This window comes from Triturus cristatus, chromosome 4_2 (assembly GCF_964204655.1).
Source record: "Triturus cristatus chromosome 4_2, aTriCri1.1, whole genome shotgun sequence".
In the NCBI taxonomy this organism is placed as follows: Eukaryota; Metazoa; Chordata; class Amphibia; order Caudata; family Salamandridae; genus Triturus; species Triturus cristatus.
Genome location: NC_140586.1, coordinates 905,498,182 through 905,511,770, shown reverse-complemented (window position 1 = coordinate 905,511,770; position 13,589 = coordinate 905,498,182).

Below are 13,589 nucleotides of genomic sequence, written 5' to 3'. Positions count from 1 at the left end.
CCGCCGTACATTCAAGGCGGAGGTGCAGCTCCAACGGCTGGACTGCCGTTATACAAAGGGGTCCACAGGTGTCCAAAAACAGAGCGCACTCATCATCGGGTAACCAAAGTTAAATATGATGGCAGGTAAGTTTGGTGCATGCTGTCAGAAATCTCAATTAATGCCCAACGCGTTTCAAGCTGAAATAGCCCTTGGTCACGGGCAAGCGGCAGCAGAAATAAAGAGTGCGGGTTTGTTCGTCAATTTAATTCCCCACAGGTGAGTTGAAAGTTCAAAAAATTGCACCATGGGACTGGTAGTCCAATCACAACACTCGTAATTTCATGCCACTTTAAATAATTACAATCTTGCCTAAAATAGGCCAACAATTCCATCACCAGCTTTCCCTGCAAATAAACATCTCCCAATGTTCCCCAGTGCCTCGCTGTTACGAAGCCAGGGACCCGCCGTACATTCAAGGCGGAGGTGCAGCTCCAACGGCTGGACTGCCGTTATACAAAGGGGTCCACAGGTGTCCAAAAACAGAGCGCACTCATCATCGGGTAACCAAAGTTAAATATGATGGCAGGTAAGTTTGGTGCATGCTGTCAGAAATCTCAATTAATGCCCAACGCGTTTCAAGCTGAAATAGCCCTTGGTCACGGGCAAGCGGCAGCAGAAATAAAGAGTGCGGGTTTGTTCGTCAATTTAATTCCCCACAGGTGAGTTGAAAGTTCAAAAAATTGCACCATGGGACTGGTAGTCCAATCACAACACTCGTAATTTCATGCCACTTTAAATAATTACAATCTTGCCTAAAATAGGCCAACAGTTCCATCACCAGCTTTCCCTGCAAATAAACATCTCCCAATGTTCCCCAGTGCCTCGCTGTTACGAAGCCAGGGACCCGCCGTACATTCAAGGTGGAGGTGCAGCTCCAACGGCTGGACTGCCGTTATATAAAGGGGTCCACATGTGTCCAAAAACAGAGCGCACTCATCATCGGGTAACCAAAGTTAAATATGATGGCAGGTAAGTTTGGTGCATGCTGTCAGAAATCTCAATTAATGCCCAACGCGTTTCAAGCTGAAATAGCCATTGGTCACGGGCAAGCGGCAGCAGAAATAAAGAGTGCGGGTTTGTTCGTCAATTTAATTCCCCACAGGTGAGTTGAAAGTTCAAAAAATTGCACCATGGGACTGGTAGTCCAATCACAACACTCATAATTTCATGCCACTTTAAATAATTACAATCTTGCCTAAAATAGGCCAACAGTTCCATCACCAGCTTTCCCTGCAAATAAACATCTCCCAATGTTCCCCAGTGCCTCGCTGTTATGAAGCCAGGGACCCGCCGTACATTCAAGGCGGAGGTACAGCTCCAATGGCTGGACTACCGTTATACAAAGGGGTCCACAGGTGTCCAAAAACAGAGCGCACTCATCATCGGGTAACCAAAGTTAAATATGATGGCAGGTAAGTTTGGTGCATGCTGTCAGAAATCTCAATTAATGCCCAACGCGTTTCAAGCTGAAATAGCCCTTGGTCACGGGCAAGCGGCAGCAGAAATAAAGAGTGCGGGTTTGTTCGTCAATTTAATTCCCCACAGGTGAGTTGAAAGTTCAAAAAATTGCACCATGGGACTGGTAGTCCAATCACAACACTCGTAATTTCATGCCACTTTAAATAATTACAATCTTGCCTAAAATAGGCCAACAGTTCCATCACCAGCTTTCCCTGCAAATAAACATCTCCCAATGTTCCCCAGTGCCTCGCTGTTACGAAGCCAGGGACCCGCCGTACATTCAAGGCGGAGGTGCAGCTCCAACGGCTGGACTGCCGTTATACAAAGGGGTCCACAGGTGTCCAAAAACAGAGCGCACTCATCATCGGGTAACCAAAGTTAAATATGATGGCAGGTAAGTTTGGTGCATGCTGTCAGAAATCTCAATTAATGCCCAACGCGTTTCAAGCTGAAATAGCCCTTGGTCACGGGCAAGCGGCAGCAGAAATAAAGAGTGCGGGTTTGTTCGTCAATTTAATTCCCCACAGGTGAGTTTAAAGTTCAAAAAATTGCACCATGGGACTGGTAGTCCAATCACAACACTCGTAATTTCATGCCACTTTAAATAATTACAATCTTGCCTAAAATAGGCCAACAGTTCCATCACCAGCTTTCCCTGCAAATAAACATCTCCCAATGTTCCCCAGTGCCTCGCTGTTACGAAGCCAGGGACCCGCCGTACATTCAAGGCGGAGGTGCAGCTCCAACGGCTGGACTGCCGTTATACAAAGGGGTCCACAGGTGTCCAAAAACAGAGCGCACTCATCATCGGGTAACCAAAGTTAAATATGATGGCAGGTAAGTTTGGTGCATGCTGTCAGAAATCTCAATTAATGCCCAACGCGTTTCAAGCTGAAATAGCCCTTGGTCACGGGCAAGCGGCAGCAGAAATAAAGAGTGCGGGTTTGTTCGTCAATTTAATTCCCCACAGGTGAGTTGAAAGTTCAAAAAATTGCACCATGGGACTGGTAGTCCAATCACAACACTCGTAATTTCATGCCACTTTAAATAATTACAATCTTGCCTAAAATAGGCCAACAGTTCCATCACCAGCTTTCCCTGCAAATAAACATCTCCCAATGTTCCCCAGTGCCTCGCTGTTACGAAGCCAGGGACCCGCCGTACATTCAAGGCGGAGGTGCAGCTCCAACGGCTGGACTGCCGTTATACAAAGGGGTCCACAGGTGTCCAAAAACAGAGCGCACTCATCATCGGGTAACCAAAGTTAAATATGATGGCAGGTAAGTTTGGTGCATGCTGTCAGAAATCTCAATTAATGCCCAACGCGTTTCAAGCTGAAATAGCCCTTGGTCACGGGCAAGCGGCAGCAGAAATAAAGAGTGCGGGTTTGTTCGTCAATTTAATTCCCCACAGGTGAGTTGAAAGTTCAAAAAATTGCACCATGGGACTGGTAGTCCAATCTCAACACTCGTAATTTCATGCCACTTTAAATAATTACAATCTTGCCTAAAATAGGCCAACAGTTCCATCACCAGCTTTCCCTGCAAATAAACATCTCCCAATGTTCCCCAGTGCCTCGCTGTTACGAAGCCAGGGACCCGCCGTACATTCAAGGCGGAGGTGCAGCTCCAACGGCTGGACTGCCGTTATACAAAGGGGTCCACAGGTGTCCAAAAACAGAGCGCACTCATCATCGGGTAACCAAAGTTAACTATGATGGCAGGTAAGTTTGGTGCATGCTGTCAGAAATCTCAATTAATGCCCAACGCGTTTCAAGCTGAAATAGCCCTTGGTCACGGGCAAGCGGCAGCAGAAATAAAGAGTGCGGGTTTGTTCGTCAATTTAATTCCCCACAGGTGAGTTGAAAGTTCAAAAAATTGCACCATGGGACTGGTAGTCCAATCACAACACTCGTAATTTCATGCCACTTTAAATAATTACAATCTTGCCTAAAATAGGCCAACAGTTCCATCACCAGCTTTCCCTGCAAATAAACATCTCCAAATGTTCCCCAGTGCCTCGCTGTTACGAAGCCAGGGACCCGCCGTACATTCAAGGCGGAGGTGCAGCTCCAACGGCTGGACTGCCGTTATACAAAGGGGTCCACAGGTGTCCAAAAACAGAGCGCACTCATCATCGGGTAACCAAAGTTAAATATGATGGCAGGTAAGTTTGGTGCATGCTGTCAGAAATCTCAATTAATGCCCAACGCGTTTCAAGCTGAAATAGCCCTTGGTCACGGGCAAGCGGCAGCAGAAATAAAGAGTGCGGGTTTGTTCGTCAATTTAATTCCCCACAGGTGAGTTGAAAGTTCAAAAAATTGCACCATGGGACTGGTAGTCCAATCACAACACTCGTAATTTCATGCCACTTTAAATAATTACAATCTTGCCTAAAATAGGCCAACAGTTCCATCACCAGCTTTCCCTGCAAATAAACAGCTCCCAATGTTCCCCAGTGCCTCACTGTTACGAAGCCAGGGACCCGCCGTACATTCAAGGTGGAGGTGCAGCTCCAACGGCTGGACTGCCGTTATACAAAGGGGTCCACAGGTGTCCAAAAACAGAGCGCACTCATCATCGGGTAACCAAAGTTAAATATGATGGTAGGTAAGTTTGGTGCATGCTGTCAGAAATCTCAATTAATGCCCAACGCGTTTCAAGCTGAAATAGCCATTGGTCACGGGCAAGCGGCAGCAGAAATAAAGAGTGCGGGTTTGTTCGTCAATTTAATTCCCCACAGGTGAGTTGAAAGTTCAAAAAATTGCACCATGGGACTGGTAGTCCAATCACAACACTCGTAATTTCATGCCACTTTAAATAATTACAATCTTGCCTAAAATAGGCCAACAGTTCCATCACCAGCTTTCCCTGCAAACAAACATCTCCCAATGTTCCCCAGTGCCTCGCTGTTACGAAGCCAGGGACCCGCCGTACATTCAAGGCGGAGGTGCAGCTCCAACGGCTGGACTGCCGTTATACAAAGGGGTCCACAGGTGTCCAAAAACAGAGCGCACTCATCATCGGGTGACCAAAGTTAAATATGATGGCAGGTAAGTTTGGTGCATGCTGTCAGAAATCTCAATTAATGCCCAACGCGTTTCAAGCTGAAATAGCCCTTGGTCACGGGCAAGCGGCAGCAGAAGTAAAGAGTGCAGGTTTGTTCGTCAATATAATTCCCCACAGGTGAGTTGAAAGTTCAAAAAATTGCACCATGGGACTGGTAGTCCAATCACAACACTCGTAATTTCATGCCACTTTAAATAATTACAATCTTGCCTAAAATAGGCCAACAGTTCCATCACCAGCTTTCCCTGCAAATAAACATCTCCCAATGTTCCCCAGTGCCTCGCTGTTACGAAGCCAGGGACCCGCCGTACATTCAAGGCGGAGGTGCAGCTCCAACGGCTGGACTGCCGTTATACAAAGGGGTCCACAGGTGTCCAAAAACAGAGCGCACTCATCATCGGGTGACCAAAGTTAAATATGATGGCAGGTAAGTTTGGTGCATGCTGTCAGAAATCTCAATTAATGCCCAACGCGTTTCAAGCTGAAATAGCCCTTGGTCACGGGCAAGCGGCAGCAGAAGTAAAGAGTGCAGGTTTGTTCGTCAATATAATTCCCCACAGGTGAGTTGAAAGTTCAAAAAATTGCACCATGGGACTGGTAGTCCAATCACAACACTCGTAATTTCATGCCACTTTAAATAATTACAATCTTGCCTAAAATAGGCCAACAGTTCCATCACCAGCTTTCCCTGCAAATAAACATCTCCCAATGTTCCCCAGTGCCTCGCTGTTACGAAGCCAGGGACCCGCCGTACATTCAAGGCGGAGGTGCAGCTCCAACGGCTGGACTGCCGTTATACAAAGGGGTCCACAGGTGTCCAAAAACAGAGCGCACTCATCATCGGGTAACCAAAGTTAAATATGATGGCAGGTAAGTTTGGTGCATGCTGTCAGAAATCTCAATTAATGCCCAACGCGTTTCAAGCTGAAATAGCCCTTGGTCACGGGCAAGCGGCAGCAGAAATAAAGAGTGCGGGTTTGTTCGTCAATTTAATTCCCCACAGGTGAGTTGAAAGTTCAAAAAATTGCACCATGGGACTGGTAGTCCAATCACAACACTCGTAATTTCATGCCACTTTAAATAATTACAATCTTGCCTAAAATAGGCCAACAGTTCCATCACCAGCTTTCCCTGCAAATAAACATCTCCCAATGTTCCCCAGTGCCTCGCTGTTACGAAGCCAGGGACCCGCCGTACATTCAAGGCGGAGGTGCAGCTCCAACGGCTGGACTGCCGTTATACAAAGGGGTCCACAGGTGTCCAAAAACAGAGCGCACTCATCATCGGGTAACCAAAGTTAAATATGATGGCAGGTAAGTTTGGCGCATGCTGTCAGAAATCTCAATTAATGCCCAACGCGTTTCAAGCTGAAATAGCCCTTGGTCACGGGCAAGCGGCAGCAGAAATAAAGAGTGCGGGTTTGTTCGTCAATTTAATTCCCCACAGGTGAGTTGAAAGTTCAAAAAATTGCACCATGGGACTGGTAGTCCAATCACAACACTCGTAATTTCATGCCACTTTAAATAATTACAATCTTGCCTAAAATAGGCCAACAGTTCCATCACCAGCTTTCCCTGCAAATAAACATCTCCCAATGTTCCCCAGTGCCTCGCTGTTACGAAGCCAGGGACCCGCCGTACATTCAAGGCGGAGGTGCAGCTCCAACGGCTGGACTGCCGTTATACAAAGGGGTCCACAGGTGTACAAAAACAGAGCGCACTCATCATCGGGTAACCAAAGTTAAATATGATGGCAGGTAAGTTTGGTGCATGCTGTCAGAAATCTCAATTAATGCCCAACGCGTTTCAAGCTGAAATAGCCCTTGGTCACGGGCAAGCGGCAGCAGAAATAAAGAGTGCGGGTTTGTTCATCAATTTAATTCCCCACAGGTGAGTTGAAAGTTCAAAAAATTGCACCATGGGACTGGTAGTCCAATCACAACACTCGTAATTTCATGCCACTTTAAATAATTACAATCTTGCCTAAAATAGGCCAACAGTTCCATCACCAGCTTTCCCTGCAAATAAACATCTCCCAATGTTCCCCAGTGCCTCGCTGTTACGAAGCCAGGGACCCGCCGTACATTCAAGGCGGAGGTGCAGCTCCAACGGCTGGACTGCCGTTATACAAAGGGGTCCACAGGTGTCCAAAAACAGAGCGCACTCATCATCGGGTAACCAAAGTTAAATATGATGGCAGGTAAGTTTGGTGCATGCTGTCAGAAATCTCAATTAATGCCCAACGCGTTTCAAGCTGAAATAGCCCTTGGTCACGGGCAAGCGGCAGCAGAAATAAAGAGTGCGGGTTTGTTCGTCAATTTAATTCCCCACAGGTGAGTTGAAAGTTCAAAAAATTGCACCATGGGACTGGTAGTCCAATCACAACACTCGTAATTTCATGCCACTTTAAATAATTACAATCTTGCCTAAAATAGGCCAACAGTTCCATCACCAGCTTTCCCTGCAAATAAACATCTCCCAATGTTCCCCAGTGCCTCGCTGTTACGAAGCCAGGGACCCGCCGTACATTAAAGGCGGAGGTGCAGCTCCAACGGCTGGACTGCCGTTATACAAAGGGGTCCACAGGTGTCCAAAAACAGAGCGCACTCATCATCGGGTCACCAAAGTTAAATATGATGGCAGGTAAGTTTGGTGCATGCTGTCAGAAATCTCAATTAATGCCCAACGCGTTTCAAGCTGAAATAGCCCTTGGTCACGGGCAAGCGGCAGCAGAAATAAAGAGTGCGGGTTTGTTCGTCAATTTAATTCCCCACAGGTGAGTTGAAAGTTCAAAAAATTGCACCATGGGACTGGTAGTCCAATCACAACACTCGTAATTTCATGCCACTTTAAATAATTACAATCTTGCCTAAAATAGGCCAACAGTTCCATCACCAGCTTTCCCTGCAAATAAACATCTCCCAATGTTCCCCAGTGCCTCGCTGTTACGAAGCCAGGGACCCGCCGTACATTCAAGGCGGAGGTGCAGCTCCAACGGCTGGACTGCCGTTATACAAAGGGGTCCACAGGTGTCCAAAAACAGAGCGCACTCATCATCGGGTAACCAAAGTTAAATATGATGGCAGGTAAGTTTGGTGCATGCTGTCAGAAATCTCAATTAATGCCCAACGCGTTTCAAGCTGAAATAGCCCTTGGTCACGGGCAAGCGGCAGCAGAAATAAAGAGTGCGGGTTTGTTTGTCAATTTAATTCCCCACAGGTGAGTTGAAAGTTCAAAAAATTGCACCATGGGACTGGTAGTCCAATCACAACACTCGTAATTTCATGCCACTTTAAATAATTACAATCTTGCCTAAAATAGGCCAACAGTTCCATCACCAGCTTTCCCTGCAAATAAACATCTCCCAATGTTCCCCAGTGCCTCGCTGTTACGAAGCCAGGGACCCGCCGTACATTCAAGGCGGAGGTGCAGCTCCAACGGCTGGACTGCCGTTATACAAAGGGGTCCACAGGTGTCCAAAAACAGAGCGCACTCATCATCGGGTAACCAAAGTTAAATATGATGGCAGGTAAGTTTGGTGCATGCTGTCAGAAATCTCAATTAATGCCCAACGCGTTTCAAGCTGAAATAGCCCTTGGTCACGGGCAAGCGGCAGCAGAAATAAAGAGTGCGGGTTTGTTCGTCAATTTAATTCCCCACAGGTGAGTTGAAAGTTCAAAAAATTGCACCATGGGACTGGTAGTCCAATCACAACACTCGTAATTTCATGCCACTTTAAATAATTACAATCTTGCCTAAAATAGGCCAACAGTTCCATCACCAGCTTTCCCTGCAAATAAACATCTCCCAATGTTCCCCAGTGCCTCGCTGTTACGAAGCCAGGGACCCGCCGTACATTCAAGGCGGAGGTGCAGCTCCAACGGCTGGACTGCCGTTTTACAAAGGGGTCCACAGGTGTCCAAAAACAGAGCGCACTCATCATCGGGTAACCAAAGTTAACTATGATGGCAGGTAAGTTTGGTGCATGCTGTCAGAAATCTCAATTAATGCCCAACGCGTTTCAAGCTGAAATAGCCCTTGGTCACGGGCAAGCGGCAGCAGAAATAAAGAGTGCGGGTTTGTTCGTCAATTTAATTCCCCACAGGTGAGTTGAAAGTTCAAAAAATTGCACCATGGGACTGGTAGTCCAATCACAACACTCGTAATTTCATGCCACTTTAAATAATTACAATCTTGCCTAAAATAGGCCAACAGTTCCATCACCAGCTTTCCCTGCAAATAAACATCTCCAAATGTTCCCCAGTGCCTCGCTGTTACGAAGCCAGGGACCCGCCGTACATTCAAGGCGGAGGTGCAGCTCCAACGGCTGGACTGCCGTTATACAAAGGGGTCCACAGGTGTCCAAAAACAGAGCGCACTCATCATCGGGTAACCAAAGTTAAATATGATGGCAGGTAAGTTTGGTGCATGCTGTCAGAAATCTCAATTAATGCCCAACGCGTTTCAAGCTGAAATAGCCCTTGGTCACGGGCAAGCGGCAGCAGAAATAAAGAGTGCGGGTTTGTTCGTCAATTTAATTCCCCACAGGTGAGTTGAAAGTTCAAAAAATTGCACCATGGGACTGGTAGTCCAATCACAACACTCGTAATTTCATGCCACTTTAAATAATTACAATCTTGCCTAAAATAGGCCAACAGTTCCATCACCAGCTTTCCCTGCAAATAAACAGCTCCCAATGTTCCCCAGTGCCTCACTGTTACGAAGCCAGGGACCCGCCGTACATTCAAGGTGGAGGTGCAGCTCCAACGGCTGGACTGCCGTTATACAAAGGGGTCCACAGGTGTCCAAAAACAGAGCGCACTCATCATCGGGTAACCAAAGTTAAATATGATGGTAGGTAAGTTTGGTGCATGCTGTCAGAAATCTCAATTAATGCCCAACGCGTTTCAAGCTGAAATAGCCATTGGTCACGGGCAAGCGGCAGCAGAAATAAAGAGTGCGGGTTTGTTCGTCAATTTAATTCCCCACAGGTGAGTTGAAAGTTCAAAAAATTGCACCATGGGACTGGTAGTCCAATCACAACACTCGTAATTTCATGCCACTTTAAATAATTACAATCTTGCCTAAAATAGGCCAACAGTTCCATCACCAGCTTTCCCTGCAAATAAACATCTCCCAATGTTCCCCAGTGCCTCGCTGTTACGAAGCCAGGGACCCGCCGTACATTCAAGGCGGAGGTGCAGCTCCAACGGCTGGACTGCCGTTATACAAAGGGGTCCACAGGTGTCCAAAAACAGAGCGCACTCATCATCGGGTGACCAAAGTTAAATATGATGGCAGGTAAGTTTGGTGCATGCTGTCAGAAATCTCAATTAATGCCCAACGCGTTTCAAGCTGAAATAGCCCTTGGTCACGGGCAAGCGGCAGCAGAAGTAAAGAGTGCAGGTTTGTTCGTCAATATAATTCCCCACAGGTGAGTTGAAAGTTCAAAAAATTGCACCATGGGACTGGTAGTCCAATCACAACACTCGTAATTTCATGCCACTTTAAATAATTACAATCTTGCCTAAAATAGGCCAACAGTTCCATCACCAGCTTTCCCTGCAAATAAACATCTCCCAATGTTCCCCAGTGCCTCGCTGTTACGAAGCCAGGGACCCGCCGTACATTCAAGGCGGAGGTGCAGCTCCAACGGCTGGACTGCCGTTATACAAAGGGGTCCACAGGTGTCCAAAAACAGAGCGCACTCATCATCGGGTAACCAAAGTTAAATATGATGGCAGGTAAGTTTGGTGCATGCTGTCAGAAATCTCAATTAATGCCCAACGCGTTTCAAGCTGAAATAGCCCTTGGTCACGGGCAAGCGGCAGCAGAAATAAAGAGTGCGGGTTTGTTCGTCAATTTAATTCCCCACAGGTGAGTTGAAAGTTCAAAAAATTGCACCATGGGACTGGTAGTCCAATCACAACACTCGTAATTTCATGCCACTTTAAATAATTACAATCTTGCCTAAAATAGGCCAACAGTTCCATCACCAGCTTTCCCTGCAAATAAACATCTCACAATGTTCCCCAGTGCCTCGCTGTTACGAAGCCAGGGACCCGCCGTACATTCAAGGCGGAGGTGCAGCTCCAACGGCTGGACTGCCGTTATACAAAGGGGTCCACAGGTGTCCAAAAACAGAGCGCACTCATCATCGGGTAACCAAAGTTAAATATGATGGCAGGTAAGTTTGGTGCATGCTGTCAGAAATCTCAATTAATGCCCAACGCGTTTCAAGCTGAAATAGCCCTTGGTCACGGGCAAGCGGCAGCAGAAATAAAGAGTGCGGGTTTGTTTGTCAATTTAATTCCCCACAGGTGAGTTGAAAGTTCAAAAAATTGCACCATGGGACTGGTAGTCCAATCACAACACTCGTAATTTCATGCCACTTTAAATAATTACAATCTTGCCTAAAATAGGCCAACAGTTCCATCACCAGCTTTCCCTGCAAATAAACATCTCACAATGTTCCCCAGTGCCTCGCTGTTACGAAGCCAGGGACCCGCCGTACATTCAAGGCGGAGGTGCAGCTCCAACGGCTGGACTGCCGTTATACAAAGGGGTCCACAGGTGTCCAAAAACAGAGCGCACTCATCATCGGGTAACCAAAGTTAAATATGATGGCAGGTAAGTTTGGCGCATGCTGTCAGAAATCTCAATTAATGCCCAACGCGTTTCAAGCTGAAATAGCCCTTGGTCACGGGCAAGCGGCAGCAGAAATAAAGAGTGCGGGTTTGTTCGTCAATTTAATTCCCCACAGGTGAGTTGAAAGTTCAAAAAATTGCACCATGGGACTGGTAGTCCAATCACAACACTCGTAATTTCATGCCACTTTAAATAATTACAATCTTGCCTAAAATAGGCCAACAGTTCCATCACCAGCTTTCCCTGCAAATAAACATCTCCCAATGTTCCCCAGTGCCTCGCTGTTACGAAGCCAGGGACCCGCCGTACATTCAAGGCGGAGGTGCAGCTCCAACGGCTGGACTGCCGTTATACAAAGGGGTCCACAGGTGTCCAAAAACAGAGCGCACTCATCATCGGGTAACCAAAGTTAAATATGATGGCAGGTAAGTTTGGTGCATGCTGTCAGAAATCTCAATTAATGCCCAACGCGTTTCAAGCTGAAATAGCCCTTGGTCACGGGCAAGCGGCAGCAGAAATAAAGAGTGCGGGTTTGTTCGTCAATTTAATTCCCCACAGGTGAGTTGAAAGTTCAAAAAATTGCACCATGGGACTGGTAGTCCAATCACAACACTCGTAATTTCATGCCACTTTAAATAATTACAATCTTGCCTAAAATAGGCCAACAGTTCCATCACCAGCTTTCCCTGCAAATAAACATCTCCCAATGTTCCCCAGTGCCTCGCTGTTACGAAGCCAGGGACCCGCCGTACATTCAAGGCGGAGGTGCAGCTCCAACGGCTGGACTGCCGTTATACAAAGGGGTCCACAGGTGTCCAAAAACAGAGCGCACTCATCATCGGGTAACCAAAGTTAAATATGATGGCAGGTAAGTTTGGTGCATGCTGTCAGAAATCTCAATTAATGCCCAACGCGTTTCAAGCTGAAATAGCCCTTGGTCACGGGCAAGCGGCAGCAGAAATAAAGAGTGCGGGTTTGTTCGTCAATTTAATTCCCCACAGGTGAGTTGAAAGTTCAAAAAATTGCACCATGGGACTGGTAGTCCAATCACAACACTCGTAATTTCATGCCACTTTAAATAATTACAATCTTGCCTAAAATAGGCCAACAGTTCCATCACCAGCTTTCCCTGCAAATAAACATCTCCCAATGTTCCCCAGTGCCTCGCTGTTACGAAGCCAGGGACCCGCCGTACATTAAAGGCGGAGGTGCAGCTCCAACGGCTGGACTGCCGTTATACAAAGGGGTCCACAGGTGTCCAAAAACAGAGCGCACTCATCATCGGGTCACCAAAGTTAAATATGATGGCAGGTAAGTTTGGTGCATGCTGTCAGAAATCTCAATTAATGCCCAACGCGTTTCAAGCTGAAATAGCCCTTGGTCACGGGCAAGCGGCAGCAGAAATAAAGAGTGCGGGTTTGTTCGTCAATTTAATTCCCCACAGGTGAGTTGAAAGTTCAAAAAATTGCACCATGGGACTGGTAGTCCAATCACAACACTCGTAATTTCATGCCACTTTAAATAATTACAATCTTGCCTAAAATAGGCCAACAGTTCCATCACCAGCTTTCCCTGCAAATAAACATCTCCCAATGTTCCCCAGTGCCTCGCTGTTACGAAGCCAGGGACCCGCCGTACATTCAAGGCGGAGGTGCAGCTCCAACGGCTGGACTGCCGTTATACAAAGGGGTCCACAGGTGTCCAAAAACAGAGCGCACTCATCATCGGGTAACCAAAGTTAAATATGATGGCAGGTAAGTTTGGTGCATGCTGTCAGAAATCTCAATTAATGCCCAACGCGTTTCAAGCTGAAATAGCCCTTGGTCACGGGCAAGCGGCAGCAGAAATAAAGAGTGCGGGTTTGTTTGTCAATTTAATTCCCCACAGGTGAGTTGAAAGTTCAAAAAATTGCACCATGGGACTGGTAGTCCAATCACAACACTCGTAATTTCATGCCACTTTAAATAATTACAATCTTGCCTAAAATAGGCCAACAGTTCCATCACCAGCTTTCCCTGCAAATAAACATCTCCCAATGTTCCCCAGTGCCTCGCTGTTACGAAGCCAGGGACCCGCCGTACATTCAAGGCGGAGGTGCAGCTCCAACGGCTGGACTGCCGTTATACAAAGGGGTCCACAGGTGTCCAAAAACAGAGCGCACTCATCATCGGGTAACCAAAGTTAAATATGATGGCAGGTAAGTTTGGTGCATGCTGTCAGAAATCTCAATTAATGCCCAACGCGTTTCAAGCTGAAATAGCCCTTGGTCACGGGCAAGCGGCAGCAGAAATAAAGAGTGCGGGTTTGTTCGTCAATTTAATTCCCCACAGGTGAGTTGAAAGTTCAAAAAATTGCACCATGGGACTGGTAG